The sequence below is a fragment of the Antennarius striatus genome, chromosome 5, assembly GCF_040054535.1.
Source record: "Antennarius striatus isolate MH-2024 chromosome 5, ASM4005453v1, whole genome shotgun sequence".
In the NCBI taxonomy this organism is placed as follows: domain Eukaryota; kingdom Metazoa; phylum Chordata; class Actinopteri; order Lophiiformes; family Antennariidae; genus Antennarius; species Antennarius striatus.
The window spans coordinates 25411835-25430961 of record NC_090780.1 but is presented as its reverse complement, the minus strand read 5'-3'; the positions used below and the strand labels follow the sequence as shown (position 1 = coordinate 25430961).

General features: G+C 49.9%; 1 protein-coding gene across 1 annotated transcript in view; it reads left to right on the top strand.

The window, feature by feature from the left end:
* plxnb1b (plexin b1b) overlaps positions 1-19127 on the top strand; it is a 50136-nt gene that overhangs the window by 1243 nt on the left and 29766 nt on the right. The window lies entirely within an intron of this gene.

Here is a 19127-nt window from a genome sequence, read left to right as displayed (position 1 = left end):
AAGCAGGCGTGTCAGGACGTGGCGCCTCCTGGTTCTCGTGCCCTCAGTTAAGACTGTCAGGATTTAAAAGATTCTTCTTGGACGGCAATCTGGAATAAATCTGGAATAAATCTGGAATACATCTGGAATAAATCTAGAATAAAGAATTCTCCTGTGGACGTTAATTAGTCCGGTACCATGTGACCTTTGGACTCGGCCCGTCTTCAGTCATGATTCTCCTAAAGGAGGCGCCGTTAGCGTCGTAGCGTGGACGATCTCGTTTTACTCTTAGAGTTCCGTCTCTTCCTGCTGATTGGTCGAAGCGTGGAAACCGTCGCTCCGCCGCGGTTCACCTGAGGTCCCGCCGCCATAAAGGAGTGTTTGTCGCTCAAATGATTGACTGTTTGTTAGCACAGCTAGCGGCTAGCCTGTTCCTCTACTTGTACCTGGATAGAGTCAGAAACCAGGATCCAGAGCTGTCTGGACTGGCAGGATGACCTTTGACCCTTGTGTAAATGCCGTCATTATGGCGCTCGTGACCTTTGGAAGGCGTGAACCTTGGGTTTGAAATCTAGCCGACGTTTGGTTGTTACGGATTCCTGCAGGTAACAGACGGGATTTGTTGCCTCTGAAGCCGTCAACTCCATCACAGGTGCCAAAGGTCAAAGGTGAAGGGGGGTTGTTGACCCCTCTTGTTTTCCGTCTGGCAGCTGAAGGGACTGAAGGGGGCTTGATGCTGTTTTTATTTTTTTTAAAGAATCATTTCAATAAGTTTAAAATAAAATTGTCCAAAAGAATTAGTCTTTTGAACTCATGTAAGGATTTTCTACAGAGAGAGCTTCTGTCAGGCTAAGCTAAGCTAAAGAGGCTACATAGGCTACATACAACCTACATACATACAACCTACATACATACAACCTCGACATACGAGTCGAATCCTTTCCGTGTGACTGAAGTTGTATCTCAAACATTTTCCATTTAAATTCACTAAAATCATTTTGATCCGTTCCAATCTGGTAAAAAAGCCCCAAACCCCCTAAATTATTAAAAAAACAACATATTTTTATCAACCAATAGACATACAGACTTCACCTGCGTATAATTAATCATATATAAGTTACGTAAACAAAGTACGACTCGTATCTCGAGGTTCCGCTGTTACTTTACATTTTAACTGGATTGCTCCAAATTTACTCGATGGATTTTCACCAAACTCGAAAAAGTTCTTACTTTCATCGTTTGACAAGAACTGATCCAGATAAAGACGGAGGGATAACTTTTCTCGGAGCGTGGTGAAGCGGGGCTTCTTCGACTGATGAGCGACAGATTTGGAAAGAAGGAAAATAATTTGGATTTTCGGGCTTTATGACGCATTTTTCTGCTTTTTTTTGTCTCAAATGTGCACAAGCGATAGAATCACAGCCGATCACATGACCTTTGTGTTGACCAGAGACCGTCAGCGGATGTGAATCATCCTCCGCCACCGGTTAGCTTCCTCAGTGGGGGGTTGAGGACTCCTCCAGTCCGAGGCCAGATTAAGTACTCAATTTAATTAAGTCCCTCAGCGTTGGGTCGGTAACCTTATCAGAGCGCTCTGCCCGCTTTAATGCAGCCCCGGGAGCCAACAGATGCCCCCAGATTAGGGGCAATATGGTGGGGATGCAATCCCAGAGCAAGGGGTAACTGACGGGAATGGAATCCGATACGAGATGCCCCGCTTACTCCATATTACCCCCACCCACCCACGGCTATGCTATAGATAGCGGACATTAAATATAGCCTCTGTGAATGTGATCCAGTAGGAATAAGTATGCTGAAGTATCTTCTTTTTTTTTTTTAGGATTTTCTTTGATAACTGATCCCTCTGGGGGGTAATTAGACGGGGTTTCCTGTTCACTATGCAGATATGTAAATGCAACCCCCCGCCCCCCCCCCCACACACACAGCGACTGTAAAATAGATTTGTGTTCAGATCCCTCCTGAAGCACCAGGAGACGTTTTTCTGTACGAGTGTGAATTATTAACTCATCAGGATACGCTGGCTGCTTCCACACACACGCAGCTCATTGTGTGTGTGTGTGTGTGTGTGTGTGTGTGTGTGTGTGTGTGTGTGTGTGTGTGTGTGTGTGTGTGTGTGTGTGTGTGTGTGCGATACAATTGTTCCATCATGAGTGAAGCTGATGTGTTTTCCAAAGGTCAGCGTTGAACCAGGACGACACGTGATGGGACCGAGCTGTGAGCTACGAAACCAATATAAACTAGAACGATGGATGAATGTTGGGGATCAGAGAAATCAAGTTGGTTAAGTTATAAAGTAGGACCTACAGTGGAACCTACAGTAGAACCTACAGTAGAACCTACAGTAGAACCTACAGTAGAACCTACAGTGGAACCTGGACATACAGGTTTAGCTCTACCTGTGTACAATCCACACCAACACGTGGTAAAGACTGAGGTGTGTCAGAGGTAACAACCCCTTCAGGCGGCTGTAGTCAGATGAACGGAGACGTTTGGCTGGAGGAATGAACCCCCCCCCCATCGCTTCTCAAATGAATGGAGGAATGAACCCCCCCCCATCGCTTCTCAAATGAATGGAGGAATGAAACCCCCCCCCCATCAAATGAATGTTGGACCTGACGGCTCTGCTGCTCACGTCCCACTGAACAACCACGACATCCTGGCATCTCGCTCTCCTGTAAAGCCCTCATTTCACCCCCCCCCCCCAAGCGGCCGACTCCTTCCTCCTAACTCAACACTGGTCACTTTCCACCGCTTCGGTTTCCCAGGATTCCCTGGTGCTGCATTCACGCATACCTGTGTTCGTGTATCATTTCCCCTCCATCTGCCGGGCCGACGCCCCCGTCTGTAGAACGCCCCAGAGACAGAGTCTCTGCTAGGGAGATAGGGTGACACGGGGAGGGCTTTGTCACTCCGTTAGAACCCCACCTGGGGTCGGTGAGGGCGGGGGGCGGAGCTCAGGAGGCCTCAGACGTGAACGTTTCAAAGCATCAAAGTTTCACAGCATCAAAGTTTCACAGCATCAAAGTTTCAAAGCATCATAGTTTCTCAGCTGTCCGGGGAACTCAGCCCCGATCAGTTCATGTTTTAAACCTGACGGACTGCAGAGTTCACCTGTTCTGCATGTAACCAGACTTGAAGCTGCCTTTATCTTGACTGCTGGTGGTGTTCCTCAACTTCTCCCCATTCTCATCACACATTGACTGAATGCCAGGTCAGAAGGTCAGATATTTTTTTCAACAATTAACTGGTGACAACTTCCTGTTCCGGAACATTAAAAAGTATAAAGTTTTTGGTTTTATTTTTGTTCCATGAACCGGCTCAAACCCCTGGTAGTCACGTGGGAAATATTTGGGTAGAAATTTGCTTTCCTCCGTGTTTTAGAACTCACCGACACCCTAAGTCCATGTAGTCAAATATTTTACATCATTGGTACAAAAACATTTAGGTAGAGGTTGTGTCTCTCCCTCATATTTACTTGTTCAGTTACTTGTTCGCGCAAAGGCTTCCTGGTTGATCCAGATCCAGTAGTGACTCGTAAAAATTGGCCTCAGCAGCTAACTTTTCTTCCAGCATTCAAAGACGGTATCTGGCACTGGTTTAACATTTCCTACGATCCAAATTCAGTTCCTCAGAGCAGGTGGAGACTTCTAGAAACAAAAGCACAGACAATGGCGACTTTTAGAAAAGGTACATGGGTTCAGGAATGCTTGGCGGCGTGGCACCGCGCTGGGAAAGGGATAAAACTGCAGGCGTAGCCCCGCCCCACCGAGGTATCCACACGCCACCCGACTATAGCTCACACGGATTCCGACGTTCACAGCTCAGTGACGCACGCCATCACGTTGGCGTTGGCGTTTTCACGTTGGCGTGTTCTGCAGCTGAACGTTCCGGTGCACGTTCCACACAGGTGCAAGGACACACTGATAGTTTGCATGCTTTTGCATGTCTGCTCGCACAACTCTTTGCTTCAGGTCTTTAGGTCCCCTCTCTCTCCATTTCTCTGTGGGGGGGGTGGGTAAACAAGGACATTGGCCCTGCCTCCTTTTGTGTCTTTTGTTAAATTGAGGCTGAAAAGACCGGCCAACCAGAGAAGGGGATTGTGGGGGTGGGAGAGGTGAGGGCATACCTTGAGAGAGGACAGGATGGGAGGGGGGTTAGCTTGGGTTTGCTGCAGATTCGTTTCTCTGTTCTACTCAGGGGAAGGACAGGTGAGTGGGTGTGGCCAAGAACCGACCAACCAGACTTTAGCACCCAGAAAGAAACTTCCTTAAAAATCGCAGTTTCCTAGAAGTCGACCCGCCGCCTGTGGGAAGACGTTAATTTTGAAACTTGGCGACTTCTTGGCAGATTTAAAGGCTGGTAGCCGGTGTGAAATTCCCTTTGCCGCTGCTGAATTGTTCTTTTCATTGCGTGACCGCAGCCAGACAGGTGGCCATTCATCCTGGCTTATGATTAGAAATGAATGGCTTCAGACTCCAGCTTGAAATCGAATATCATTGACGTGACGTCACGCGGCTAGCATTAGCGTTTGACTCCAGAGGCAACAATGCAAGAGGCATCTGCCGCGGCGACGCTAGCCCCTCCTGGTTTCAGAGTGTGTGTGTGTGTGTCTGTGTGTGTGTGTGTGTGTCTTTTCCTGACACGCAGGCAACCGTGAAAAGCGGCATTTTGAAATGCCGACTGTTGCCAAGTGGCAACCATGAAAGCTCTGAGAGAACAGTGGGCACTCAGTTCCCCCAGAAACACCCTTTTTCTCAAGACAGCTCCCCCTAAATCGACTCAACCCCCCACTTTAGCTCTCTTTAAATGTACCGGGGGGGGGGGGACCCTCTATCCTGGGAAAAAAGGGGGGGGGAGTTGCCATGGAAAGCCAAAGACGAATGTTGGACAGGCGTGGTAAAAGTTCAGGACCTTGGCTGGCTGCTGGTGGACTCTACCAGCACACAACCATGTTCCTGGCATGTTCAACGCTACCTCGCGTTAGCTTTAAAGCTAAATCACCCCTGGATGACTCAGATTATTGACCCAGTATTGAAGTTCTCCCCTGAAATACCCTGAGCAGCTCCTGCTGACCTCATGTTATACTGTTAAAGTGTCACCAGGTTGTTATCTGCTCTCCGTCGACACACGGCCAGTGTTTTCACAAGCTGCCTATCCCGTGACCTCTTACCACCACACTTCCTGTTGGTTCACACTCCACATGGGGTCAGCTGGGGTCACGGGGCTCTGTTATCTTTTGCTTTGACACGATACTCCCCTGGCAGGACTTTGCCTACCCCCCATTGGACCGTTCGTGTTCGCTCCCAACAACCTTTGCTGCTCGCTGCTGAGCCAAGCTTCGACACGCGGTGCCGCCGCCCGTTCTGTTGCCCCCACCCGGTTGGATTTACAAGGCTTTGAATCAGGCGTTCCTTAAGCAGAGCTGAAATTTTGGTTACATTTGCTCGACTGTAATCCTGGGGAATAAAACCAGAACCACGCTGTGCGACTAATCCAGCCCAGAAGACGAGGTTTGCGCCGCCGGGCGTGAGTTGGTGTAACGTAATGGCTGGTTTTACGACATACTGGACCTCTGTGAGTGCACCAATGAGCAACTTTCATAAATAACACCCTCTTCATGTTATTAATGGAGAGCTTAGGGTTTTTTCTTGCTCACTAGGAATAATCTTTTCCACCCGCTCCACCTCAGCCTTAATCTGGCTGCAAATGAACCAGGCTTCTGTTTCCAGGGATGTGGAGCACTTTGAGGGGGTTTAGTGATCATGAATGTGTTGGTGTGCCGTTTACCCCCCCCCCCCACCGCCTCCCAGGTTTGAGTAACTCAAAGAGCACTTCAGTTCAGACATTTGAGAGAAAAAGTGGCTGTTAGGTGTTTTTCTGCATCAGTGTTTTTTTGAAAAAGCTCTTCTTCCTGCTTCGCATCAATCGATGTGACCAAAACAGATTACACCATGTGGCTCATTGTTAGGGCTAGGCTGTTAGCTTTGAACAGCACAGACTGGTGTCAAAGCAGTTAGCATACAGTAGTACTTTGAGATATGAGACAACACGGGGTAAAGAACGAGATCCGGTCTCAGCTGATGTTGTATTGGTGACTCGTATCTCAAAATATCACGTTTAGGTACGACTGTATTTTGGTTTGCTTTGATTCTCATGAATGACGGGTTCGAGTCCCGCTCTGTGTGGAGTTTGCATGTTCTCCCGGTGTCTGCGTGGGTTCTCTCCGGGTTCTCCGGCTTCCTCCCACCTCCAAAAACATGTGCTTCAGGTTAATTGGACGGTCCCAATAGCGTTGACCTACCCTGAAAGGTCAAAGCTATGTACTTGTCAGGTACTACTTCCAGGGTACCCTGGCCTACCTTTCGTGGGATGTTTCAGTCTCTGACTGCCTTGATGATTTTGTTTCAACACAAACAGGGTTGAGATTCAGTGAACATAAAACATTGTGTGTGTGATGAGAACACAATGAGCTGAGATTTAGTTTCCACGACGACTGTTTGACCCAAAACATCGACTGTTTCTCACCTCTAGGCCGTTTGTTGTTAGAAAACAGGTTCTGGGGGTAAATCCAAATGAAAACTTTGGAGGGTCAATACGTTGTTGTCTCAAACTGCGCTGACACTCCTGTTGTTGTGTTGACACTAGACTAGAGCCTTCATTCCATTGAAACGTCAACACGACTCTGGACCAATGGGGATCCTGCTCATTAAAACGGGCGTTCTGGTGCCGGTAGACGTCGGTGTTAAACCTCCTATTAGACATTTATGTGAGCCTGGTTTTAATAATTTGTTGTGTAATTTAAAGGTATTACTTTAGTGTAGAGACGTGTAAATCAGCAACACTGATAAAAGCCCAACAGGAGCCAAACACGTGATTCTGTGGTAATAAAATTAAAAACATCTTTATTGTCGCCTGAAATAAACGATTATACGTCTGCACTCCTAAAATCCGCCCAACCTGGGTTCCTCCTGTTTGGTTTGTGTTTCTGCAGACAGAAAGTAGGGCTGTAAAGCGCCGGCGGTTTACCTCACGCGTTACCCAGCAGGAGTGATGATCAGCGAAGGCAGCTGTTAAAGTTTTACAGCACCAACTCGCCCTCCTGTTTTCACCTGATTGCTGAGGTTTACACAAACGTTTTAGAGATTGTTTCCACTGGAGAAGCTCAAAAACTCTCGTTTCTGCGGATTAACCGGCGCTGAAGCCGTTTGCACGCTGTCTGCTGGTGTTACCTCAGCTTTATGGGTCTACTGTGTTTTAGGTTAAACATGGAAAGAAATCTCGGAGTACGTTTTGACATGACGAAGAGACACTTGTGTTATTTTAAGTCCTTTCAAGCTGTAATTAGCCTTTGTACAGATCCTGAAGGGTTCCCACATCCTGTCCAGGTGTTAGGAGTTATTAGATTAGAGGATAAATTATAGAGCCGTTCCTACGCTCCCCTGGAGAAGAGAAATGATTGTCTTAATAAGACATCAGCAACACTATCAAAGTAAAAGCTTTAAGACCCCATAATTACATTTTATTACCATTTAGAATACTTAAGATATTAAAGTTGCTGAACCCACTGCTGCACAGATATTATTGTTGTAACTTCTGTACCAGGTCTGTGTAGATTTATTATTTAACCCTAGAACACCATCAAATGTCATTGCCAGTTTAACCAGCGAAGTCCTAAATGTCACAGGGATGGGTAGACCAAAGACCCAGTTTGCTACGTAATTATTATTTTTAAAGAAATTTTTGTTGTCGACTTCCTAATTTTTCAATTTGGAAAAAAAATGTAGGATGTACCTCATCACATTTATCTTTCATTCTTTCATGGTAGACATGTCACAGTTGAATAATTACTAATTTGTAATGTGTTATAATTTGATTTTGTTTTTCATGCCAGTTACTATTTGTTGGGTAAATCGGGTAGAAATCGTTAGTGATGGTTTAACTATCTGAAGCGATAGTGTCCAAGAGTTAATAAGACAAAAAAATAATCACACTTTGTGTTTCTGGAACGTTTCATTTTTATCCCCAGGCCTGTTATTGATCACACAAGTCCAGTCAGCTTATTGATCCTGGTGTGATTACTTTAGTGACCCCATGACCTGACATCCTGGTCTGAAAGTCATCGGCCTCATTTAGACGAGCGTCACCGCGCAGGAATATTAGCTTCTTTAGATTGTTACTCAGAAACGAGCGAAGGCAAGTAACGTGTTTTCTGGGCGTCGTCGCTTTAATCCGAAACCCTCGTTGACGCTAAAACGGCGGCGTTAGCGGGCCTGGACGCCAGCGACCCCACCCTGACTGGGTTTCATTTGATGGGCCGAGCAGATTCCAGGTACGGGCGGGGGGAAGAGACGAGGGATCCACCACAGAATAATCTTAATCTCATAATCTCGCTGCTGTTGGGATTTCTGGATCAGATTAAAAATAACAGCAGCTCCTTTTTCACTTTTAAAAGTTTTATTAAGCATGAGATGGAATCAGGATTGTGGGATTGTCTGGCCTGGGGGAGGACAGAGGGGGAGTTTCAAAATCTCAGTAACATAATAATAAATCAGAAAAAGGCAGGACTGGTTTTGTCTGATAGAATCAGTGTAGCTCCTCTGCCAGACGGATTTGCCCTGATTTTGTGGAGGGGAAGTGCTTCTGTAAATTAAATTTTGTGGGGGAGGGGGGTTGGGGTAAGGGGTGGGGGGGCTATCCTCACTGATTGCCCTCGGGCCTTCGCCGCTGCTTCACATCCAGATCGTTATCACGCGCCATCAGAAAGCCAAATGAGTTCACTCTTGACTCTTGGTTTCAGCTTTGCATGGATTTAAACAGTTCTTATTGTCTGGAATCTGATTGGCTGCTGAGTATGACATCATTTACCCATCCTGCGATGGATCGTCCTCGACCAAACGAACACCTGCTGTTGGCCTCCTCTTCATCAGGTTGACTCTGCGTTGGGGTTTTGACTCGTTGGAGACGACACCACGAGTCTTTACTGACTTTAGATCGACGCTCACAGTTCAAACTCCAAAACAAAAATTACAGAATTTCAAATTTTATTTTTCCGAGCGATGAAATAATTCTCTGTCCTGCTGCTTCTGAACTTTCGTAACGGTCGAGCCTGTTTCGGGGCAGCTTGTATGTTTCAGAGCCGGGTCAGATGATGGGCATTGACCCAATCGGTCCAGGAAAAGCTTCCATTTCTATCACAACTTGGCTTTTATGTTTTTTATGGGTAGTTCTGATCGTTAATAACTTTGACTCATCGAGTTGATGGTGGAGTTTTGGAAGCACCGTAGCATACCCAAGAATTAGACATCAAAGTTCTCTGATAGGCACTTTAAAAATGGGGTTTTCTCCTTTGAGGTTTTGCAAAAGTTTTCTTGCGCATCTTCGGCCTCATCATAACTTTGCCACTTTAATGCCGCGTCTCACTAATTGCGAAAAACAAGCTACAATTAAACATTAAAGCGTTTTAATATAATTTTCCTGAAGCTACACTGAAGACGGCGACAGTTGATCCCGGCTTTAGAATTATCAGAGAAACCTTGAGGCTGCGAGGACGGACGGGAAACGGCGTGGGTAATTAAAGCGGGCGGACGTCGGTTTCTGTCACTGGAATAAAATCAATCACAGCTAAAGCGAGGGGGTGAATGGGAGCGCGTGCTGCGTGTCATCGTCAGATTACGTTGATGAGCTTATCCTTTTTTTAGGGGGTGGGGTACCATTAGAAAACACGGCCGTGGCAATGGCGCGCTTCCATGTTCACTGTGAGAACACAGTCAGACGTTAATAACCGAGCTGTCGTTCATCCGCTAGCTTATTTAGGCTTAGAGACGGATGCTCAGCCTCTCTTTTAGGAAGTTACTAGATTAATTCCCCTCTTTAACCACCAAAGAGTCTTTCCAAGGACGATTTCTACTCGGTGGCATTGATAGAATTTAGCCACAACTCTATTTTATCCCCAGTTGGCACCACTGGAGGCTATTCTGCTTCATTTCTGGTGGAATTCGTCGCAACATCTGGCTGTCCGACCTCAGAACGAGGCTGAGGAATGAAGCCGGATGGCATCAGCCCTCGCAGAGAGCTGGGGAGGGCAGGGCAGAAGTTGTATTTAGAGACTGTGTGTATGATCCAAGGAACGGAGGGGGAAAAAGCTGACATTTCTGGTATTTAATTACAGAGCGGCAGCGGCCAGAGGCACACTGTCGACGGTTGTTTTCAGGCCGACGGCTTAACAACCCCAGGAATGGTGGCACTGTTGGTTTTGGTGACGCTTTGTCATTTCCTTCTATGAAGATCTGGCTTATTTGATGTGTTTGGGGACGTGCATGTGTTCCAGTTCCACCAAGCAGACGAAATTAAGAGGCCGGGGACATTCTAGTGCTATCATGTGGACCAGAATTCGCCACCATTGCCAAGTCTAGGGTGAAAGCTTGAGAGAGTAATTTCAGGGCTTTATAATGCCTGGAAATCTTCTTTTTTAAAGTCCTGTTTTTGCACGAGAATCCTTCTTGTGGCAGTTTTGGTTGCTTTGAAGGACGAGTCTCCTCTTTCCAAAATATACGCGCTCTGCCTCTGCTGATATTTTTCTTTCCCATGTTAATCTGACCCGACTGGAGTCTGACCTCGGCGTCCCTCTCTCGGTTGGGTTGGTTGGGCAGATTTGCTCGCCTCGTTTGGCCAATGACTCGCTGGTTTTTGGCGAGGCTGAGCGAACACACCGTGTCACCAGATGAGTCACTGGACATTTCCTAACAATGAAAAGCCTGGCTGAAATTGGCATGGTCTTGTTTCATGACCACAAAGGGAGCCATTAAGGCTCGAATGCATCCGGATTGGAGTTGCCCCTTAACGTGAGAGAGTGCCTGGCTCTGGCTGTGAGTGCTCTTACATAAGGCTTCTTTATTTGGCCTGGCATCAGACGAGCTGTTGGCTGACGGACGCGGCTCTGCTGCCTCCTTCCTGAGGCGAAGGAGCTCCACGCCGTCTGATAACTCAACTATTTTCCCAACCTGATGAACCGTGTTGCGATACGACCCAACTCTCGTCGGAAACACCAGAATCCTTCTTGTTGGTGTCAATCCCAACGCTGCACTTCCAGGTTCAATGGCCCCTTGATAGTCTCGGTTCTCAGTTCTCGGCCCCGCCCTCACAGACAGACGTGAACAAAGCCTCAGCAAGTTCGTCTGAGCTGCTTCTCACCTGAAGCCGTAGAACAAGACCCGACGCATCCCGGCCGGGAGGCGGGCGGAGGAAGCGTGGGACCGACCGGTTGAGATTCAAACACTTCCAGGTTTGACCCGACTCTGATCCCTTTTGGGCAGCATTCCTTCGCCAAAACGGGGAAACGAAACTGAATGCTACCTATAGGAATTCATTTTCTATAAAATGCACATCAATCAAACCAATCAGATTTGACGCCACGCCTCCAGTAGCGGGATTCAGATGACTTTTACTCAAAGTTGCGTTGGTTTTTTAGATTCTAGCCGTGTCCTCGCCGGTCCTGATGGAGTGTGTGCTGCCGGGGCGCGTCAGCCAGACCTTCTCCTGTCCTTCTGCCATCCGTCTGGTTTTTTAAAGGTGACTCTCGTGGCGGCTGTTCAGTAACGTCTCCGCTGTTGTCCTGAACAATAGTCGCCTTGTGTGGAAACCACTCAGTCGTCACCTGGACAGAAGACTCTGCCAGAGCTGGAAGACTCCTGCTATCGTCATCTGTTTGAGTCTTACCTCTTTGGCGAGGAGGAAAAGGTAAAAAAATGGAGATTTATGAACTTCACCGCCTCCAGGTTTTGGGAAATCCTGATGGGAGCAATGGAAGGACTGGAAACGGCAACCTGAAGCTCCTCAGGTAGGAAACTGGGTTCGTGGCTGGTCGGTGTTTGCTGTTTTGGGCCTTCACTGATGCTAACAGAGCGGTCCGGTTGGTTTTATCTTGGGGGGGTGGGGGGGTTGGTTTCCTTTGTTCCATCTCAGTGTATACAAAGGCTTGTGGGGTTTCCTCCTCGCGTCCACTTCCCCTCCAAACCGCGTCCCGCCGCACGCCGTCGCTATTTAAAGCTTCAGCGGCTGCTCTCAATTACCCCCCCCCACGCCAAACCAGAAGCTCCTACCAGGAAAAACAGAATGCTAGCCCCCCCACTGTGATTTTTATCTGTTTGTTTTCATATTTCTTACCTCTGTCACCCCCCCACCTTGTGGTATTACTGTTTTTCACCCTCGCCAAGGATTATTGTGTTCTTCCTCCCGTTGACCTTGGTTACATAAACCAATGCTTGCCCCCCCCCCCCCCCCGGGCCAGCCTCCTCTCTTTTGGGCGCCCCCACAAAGCCCAATGTTTTGATTACATCGTGAAACGGGAGCCTGGACTATTTATTCCCGGGCCGGTGGAGTCCCGGGTAGGGGGGTAGGGAGGTGGGGGCAGGAAGCCGATGTGGTGGAATCGAGCGGAGGTGTCGGTGGGCGTGTTTGTACGTCTCCATAGAACCTCTCGTTTTGGTTGCTTGCATCCAGCCAGATGTTTCATATAAGCAGAATACCCAGGATGCATCGCCCTGTCAGCAGCTTCTGTACGTAAGTCCCGCCCATCGTACATAAACCATCATTTCGTGTTGGGCATCAGGGCGGACAATCGGCGCCCGGCGTTTGAGACGCCGTCCGTCAGAGCCAGGTTCAAGACTGTTCTTTTGTTGTTATGTTATATTTTGGGATCATACATCCGTAAAAACGGGAATCCTTCTTTCCCAACGCGTCTGAATCCCCTTCAGATCCAGAGACTCTACTTGTTGAAGACCTTTGACCTGTATGGAAGGATGCGAGACAATGCAGGGAACTCCTGCTGGAGTATTTGTGGCGTTCCTTCTGTTTGAAGTTTGTGTGTTCCGAGTTCAAACCAGTCCCGAACAAAACGTCGCATTTTAGGAATCAGTTGTGAGCCGACGCCCGTCGATCCGTCCTGAAGGAGATCGACCTCCTGGGAACCAGACGTCAGGATTTGGAAAATGTAGAATCTGTTTCCCCGTGTTCCGTCTGAGCTGAACCGTCTCGTATTTCCAACGTGATTCCAAACGGGGTTGATCGCATTGATCTCGGTTTTAATTGCGTAGCAGAAACGGGGACGCCCCGCATCGCACAATCGATCTGGCATCGGTCGGACGCGATCAATTCACGGGAACGGATTCACATCCGGATGTTCTCGTCTGAAACGACTCGTCCGCTGACGTTTTCAGAAAGTAGAATCCTCTACAGGCCGACCGGAGACGAGTGGAGGGATTAGATTAGAGGGAAATGATCAACCGGGGTCACAGGAAACACTGCAGGAGGCTGAAGTGTGTGAGTGTGTGTGTGTGTGTGTGTGTGTGTGTGTGTGTGTGTGTGTGTGTGTGTGTGTGTGTGTGTGTGTGTGTGTGTGTGTGTGTGCTTCCTTTACAACGTGCAGTTTCATTTCAACAAGCAGAAATTCATTTTAAAATGAATTCGTCTGCAACTAAAGAAGTTAAAACCGAGTTGAAGATTAAAATAAGATAAGAAAAATAAGAAAAATAAAACACAAAAAATAGGAGAAAAATTTAAGAAATATCTGATAAAAGATTAAAAAAAGATCCTCCTTTGGGGTTGAGTTGTGTGAGAATACTCAAAATATTCGTCTAAACGAACAACCTGGACCACAACACCTGCTTTTATTTTGAAAGTCTAGTCTGCAGCCACTTCCTTTTGAGTCCATGATCGGGTGTTCCGTAGCTCCGCTACAGGATAGCTGTGGAAGTTTAACATCAGAACGATGGGAAAGTTTGAAATATGAACAAAAAGTCAAAGCTAATCGGTTAGCGACCGACGCCGCTAACTGGGCGTCGCTAAGGGAAACCGGTTTAATCTTGTGGTCAGATCTGTTTGGTCAAACTGGACCTAGCTAGCGTCGCTAGCGCCTTAGCGACCCAGCTTGCGGCTAAGTGCTAAAGATAGCGTCTTAATTCCTGCCTGGCTGGAAGTATTTTGGTCACGACTTCCTGGTCAGGCCTCAATCCGGACCGCAGGGTTTTATCGTCAGCGCCTCGGCTTTACGAGCCCGTCCACCGGAGCTCAGTCGCCTTCTGAGTTCAGGAATGGAACGCCCCCCACCTACAAAAAAAAAAAAAAGAAAGGAAGGAAGCGGTGATGTAACAGCTGGGTTTGGTGATGGTTTTGGAGCACTGCTGCCAACGAGGCAAAGGTGACCCGTCTTCTCACGCTGACCTGCGCCGGTGCGTCAGTCAGAGGCAGGTGCGACCCGCTAATGACGGCAGCCGTGACGAAACCTTCTGTCTCATGCCGGTGCGAAACCGTCTCATGGCACCCGCCAACCTCTCCCAGAATGCCTTTGGGGAGGAGGTGTCGTCAGGGAGGGGCTGTTTCCACCGCGTCCAGCAGCTGCGTCACCGCTGGACTTCAGCTCAGGTGGTTTTCTTCTGCAGCTTTGGAAAGTTGTGGTCAGGTTTTAGATGTTTCGTGGCTGAACGGACGTGTTTGAAGGTGTCTGAACGTAAAATAATCTGGATTTTTGTTAGTTTGAGTTGTTTTTTTTTTTTTGCATTTTAGACTTTTGTACGACTCGCTGATAAATCATTCGGGGTCTCGTATCTCGACTGTCTTTTGTCTCCGTCCGTTGGGAACGATCCTTCACAGATTGGATTCCAAAGATGAAAGATCTTTGAAGAAAATCTTCAGAGGTAGAGCACCAGCTGGTAAAAGCAATCAGCGCTGCCCAGTTTTGAGGGTTCTTGGTGGGGGGGGTGTAAATAATGAGACTAAACGGGGAAAAGCTCCAGCCCTCGTCCTGACTGAATGTCATGGAGGGGTCGGACGGTGATTGAGATTCTGGACTCGACTCTCCTCGTCCGGGAAGCTCAAGATGAATGTAGGTGACTTTAAAGAACGAGCGACGGACGGACTCAATCAGTGGAATGAGAGCGCCCCCCCCGCCGCCGCCGCCGCCGCCGCCTCCCCACCCCCCACATCTAGTCCTCCGTGTTCGCTCACGTGAAGTTCAGACGTTATTCATGAGGAAACGCAGAACAACAAGCGGCTGAACGGCCAGACGACATGATTTCATTACGTCGCCGCTCGACTTGTTCGCTCCGCCGGCGTCGCTCCGGGAAAGTCACCTTGTCTCGCTAAAGGGGGCGGAGACGAGCGTGACCAGTCGCGGCTAGCGTCACTTCAGCCGCTTGACCCCCAAACCCTTCAGCAGAACGGAAGGGTTTGGGCTCCAACCCCCAGGGGGCGGAGGGATCTCAGTGAGTTTACCTGCTCAGGTGAGGTGAGGCCATCAGCATCATCCAGCCCCAGGGGACCAATGAGCTGCCAGCGATTTACAGTCCGCTGAGAAGCGGGTTTGTCGTTAGCATCCACTTCGTGAGACCACATCCTCCAGGCTGCACAGCAGCACATCAGTGCTAATGGATGCACTACGACAGCTTATAATCACTTCAGCGCCGACGACCCAACCCCGTTCGGTCCTGCGTGGTTACCTCAGGATGCTCTCCAGCCCTGGAGACACGAGTCGTCTCTGTTCACACCTGTGTTTTAGCTCCACCCCCCACCCCCCCGTACCCCCTAAGCTAACATACGACTGCTATCGTGTTAGCGCTGAGCGTTAATGAGACTTTTTTTCTTTCAAAGGTAGATTTGTCTCGCCAGTGGGCGGAGCTTCTCTGCTCAAACCCTAATTGGCCGGTCGGTGGTTGACGGTTGGGACGGGTTCCAATTATCCGGCTGACGTCCCCCCCCCCAGAGACTGGTGTGTAAATGTGTGTGTGGTGAGGACGGGGGGAGGGGACAATACAGGGTGTGTATTGTCCTTTAATCCCTGGAGGTGTGTGTGGGGGGGTGATGATGATGGGGGGGGGGCTCCTTCAGGACAAGCAGGACTTATTGATCATCCTCCTGGTGTTGAACTGGACCTCTGGGTGTCGTCTGACCTCTACCCACGTCCTCACCCCCCCGCCTCTCGTTGTCCTCCCCCCAGTGTCTCGTTGAGCTTCCTGCTCATTTCTCACTCTATTAATTCAGTCTGGGGTGGATGTGAGGTGGGGGGGGGGCGGCGCGTCAGTGAGACAGAGGTGAGCGTTGGTGGGGGATGGGCGGATTATCGAGAGGCGGGGAAACGACACGAGTCTGTCGCCGCGGCAACACGAGTCCATCGCCCGGTTTGGGGATTTGATCCAACGACAGGAAGTCAGAGGAGAACAAACGACGGAATCTGATTGGCTGTTGGGTCCGAGCCTCCAGCCCGCCAGCTGAGAGCTGTGAGGAAGAGTTAATGAAGACATTTGGGGATGTGGGGGGGCAGCTTGAGCGCGCTGATGGGTGTTTTGTGTGTGTGGGGGGGTAATTACTGGTCTCTAGTCGCCCCTGCATCTGTTCCCTGATTCCTTCAAAGGCCTCAGATCCAACGGCGCCGCCAACGAACCGCTTCCGTCCTGATCAAGAACCCAGAATGCCTTCTGTCCGACGCGTCGACCAATCAGAGCCCTGCTTTCTGCTGCAGCCTCAGGGGGGGGCCACGCGTCACGAAACGGGACTGGAAGTTACTGATTAAGTGTGTGTTTAACGGCCGAGTGCCGCGCCGCTGTCGCCGCGCCGCTGTCGCCGCGCCGCTGTCGCCGCGCCGCTGTCGCCGCATCGGTGGGGCAGCCCACACACACACACACACACACACACACGTTTACTTCCTGTCCCTACACACCTGGTGAGAAACACAGATACGCCAAAAAGTCAACAGCAGGAAGAACCCCCCCATACTGTCCCCCCCACCCCCGTCGCCGCGGCGCAGACCAAACAGAGATGTGTTTGCTGATCGTCTCGGTCCAGCGGGGGGGGGGGGGGGCAGCAGGTGTGTTGTTGTCTGATCGTTCTTCAGAAATGTACGCCCACGGGTTGTGTGTGTGTGTGTGTGTGTGTGTCTGTGTGTGTGTGTGTGTGTGTGTGTGTGTGTGTGTGTGTGTGTGTGTGTGTGTGTGTGTGTGTGTGTGTCAGGTTGTAAGCTTGATTGATGACTCATCCCAACTGTCGTGGGGCAATTAAAACACACACACACACACACACACACACAGACACACACACACACAGACACACAGACACACACACACACACACACACACACACACACACACACACACACACACACACACACACTGGTTTCACTGGGATTCGACGCGCAGATGAAGGTGAGCTCAATGAAATGAGTGTGTGATGGGTTTCACTCCTGGGGGGGAGTGGGGGAGGGGCAGGGTAACTCCTGACGCTGGGAGGTGTGTGTGTGTGTGTGTGTGTGTGTGTGTGTGTGTGTGTGTGCTGGAGGTGGTGACACACACACACACACACCTCCCTGTCTTATCAGAGCACACACAGCTGCGTACCTGACACTCTGTGATGTCATCGCCCCATTGTTACCAGTGGAGCTCCGCCCCCCCCACCAGGGTCAAAGGTCACCTGCGTGTTGCTAGCTTTAGCCTGCGTGGATTTTAAGCGAATGAACATTTTGCGTGCTGGACGACCTCCTGAGGCCCCGCCCCCTCCTTCACCGGGGGGGCGTCTCGCCCGGCTGTGTTCCTGTAGCTCCGCCCCCTGGTGTCACAAAGCGGCGCTGCCCCCACCTGACTTCAAGGTCGGGTCGCTCCGACCCGGTCGGGTCGTGAACGATGATTCAGGCGGAGGCGGCGGCTGATGCTAGGCTCCGCCTCCCTGAGTAATGAGGTGTGTGTGTGGTGGAGGGGGGGGGGGGTGATGCGCTGTCTGGAGCAGAATGATGGATGAGATTGTTAGCGTGGGGGTGTGTACACACACACACACACACACACACACACTAAAACAAACGCCCCCCCCCAGACAGGAAAAATAAAATCCTTCTGTTCTTCTCAGAAAAGATAAATTTTCCTCCTTTGTGTTTCAGTGAAGTGAAGCCGTTCCTCCTGCTTCACCTTTAGAGCTCTGCAGGTTCTCAACGGGGGGGGGGCAAAGAGAGAAACGCTCCCGGTGTGAGCTTTAAACTCTGGAGATTCTGCAGTATTTATGGCGAGGGATTGATGGGGGGGGGGCGCGCACACACACACACACACACACACACACACACACACACACACACACACACACACACACACACACACACACACACACTCGTGCATCGGCGGTGTCATGACTTCACGCTGGAATGTTGAGTTTATTCCAAAGGGAATAAAGTGGATTTAAAGTTATTCCAGAAAAATGTTTGCTCCCAATTTTTTTTATCCCTGCCCCTTTTTATCGTTTGCCTTTTGTTTGCCCTGCCCCCCCCCGCCCGGACCGGGTCAGGAGAACAGCATCGGGAGCATCCATCTGTGAAGATCGGGAAAGGCTGGCAGCTGCTTTTTTTTTTTTTTTTTGACATTAGGACGGAGCGACGGAACGACCCCCCAGGACTGGATCGACCCCGATGCCCCCCCGACACCTTTTGACCCCCCGAGGCGAAGGAAAGTCACGCGAGTCGGTTCAGGTGTGATTTAGGTTCGCCCCGAAGGCGCCGGCGTCCTCAGAGGACAAAGAACGGATGGAACTCAGGTGGAGGCGTCGGCGCCCTCTAGTGACACGATGGACCGCCCACTCACAACAGGAAGTTGTGCTTCAGTCGCGTCTCAAAGCGTCTTCCTCCGCCGACGGGTTTCTCCTCCGACGCCGTGAACCGTTGTCGCTCCGGGTCTGGCGTGGAGGAACAAAAGGAGGGTTGGGGGGGAAATGAGGCGCACACACACACACACAAACACACACACACACACACACACACACACACACACACCCGGGGGGCCGGTGCTGTCGGACCAGCATGCTTTGCTCCGTCTAGCAGCAGCCTGGTGCGAGTGGGCTCACCGGGGGTGGCCCAAACCACGATGGTAGGTCCACCTTCAGGGTGGTCCGCCGCGGCACAGACACACACACACACACACACACACACACACACACACACACACACACACACACACACACACACACACACCCCGTCTCCCATCCCCCCAGGACTCTCGGGTACATTTGAACGACTCTGAGGTGCAGCGCCTCCTCTCCCCACCGGGGGCAGGAGGGCGTTTGTGTCCTGGTTCTAGACTGCATCCTGGTCTGTTTATGGTTCCGTT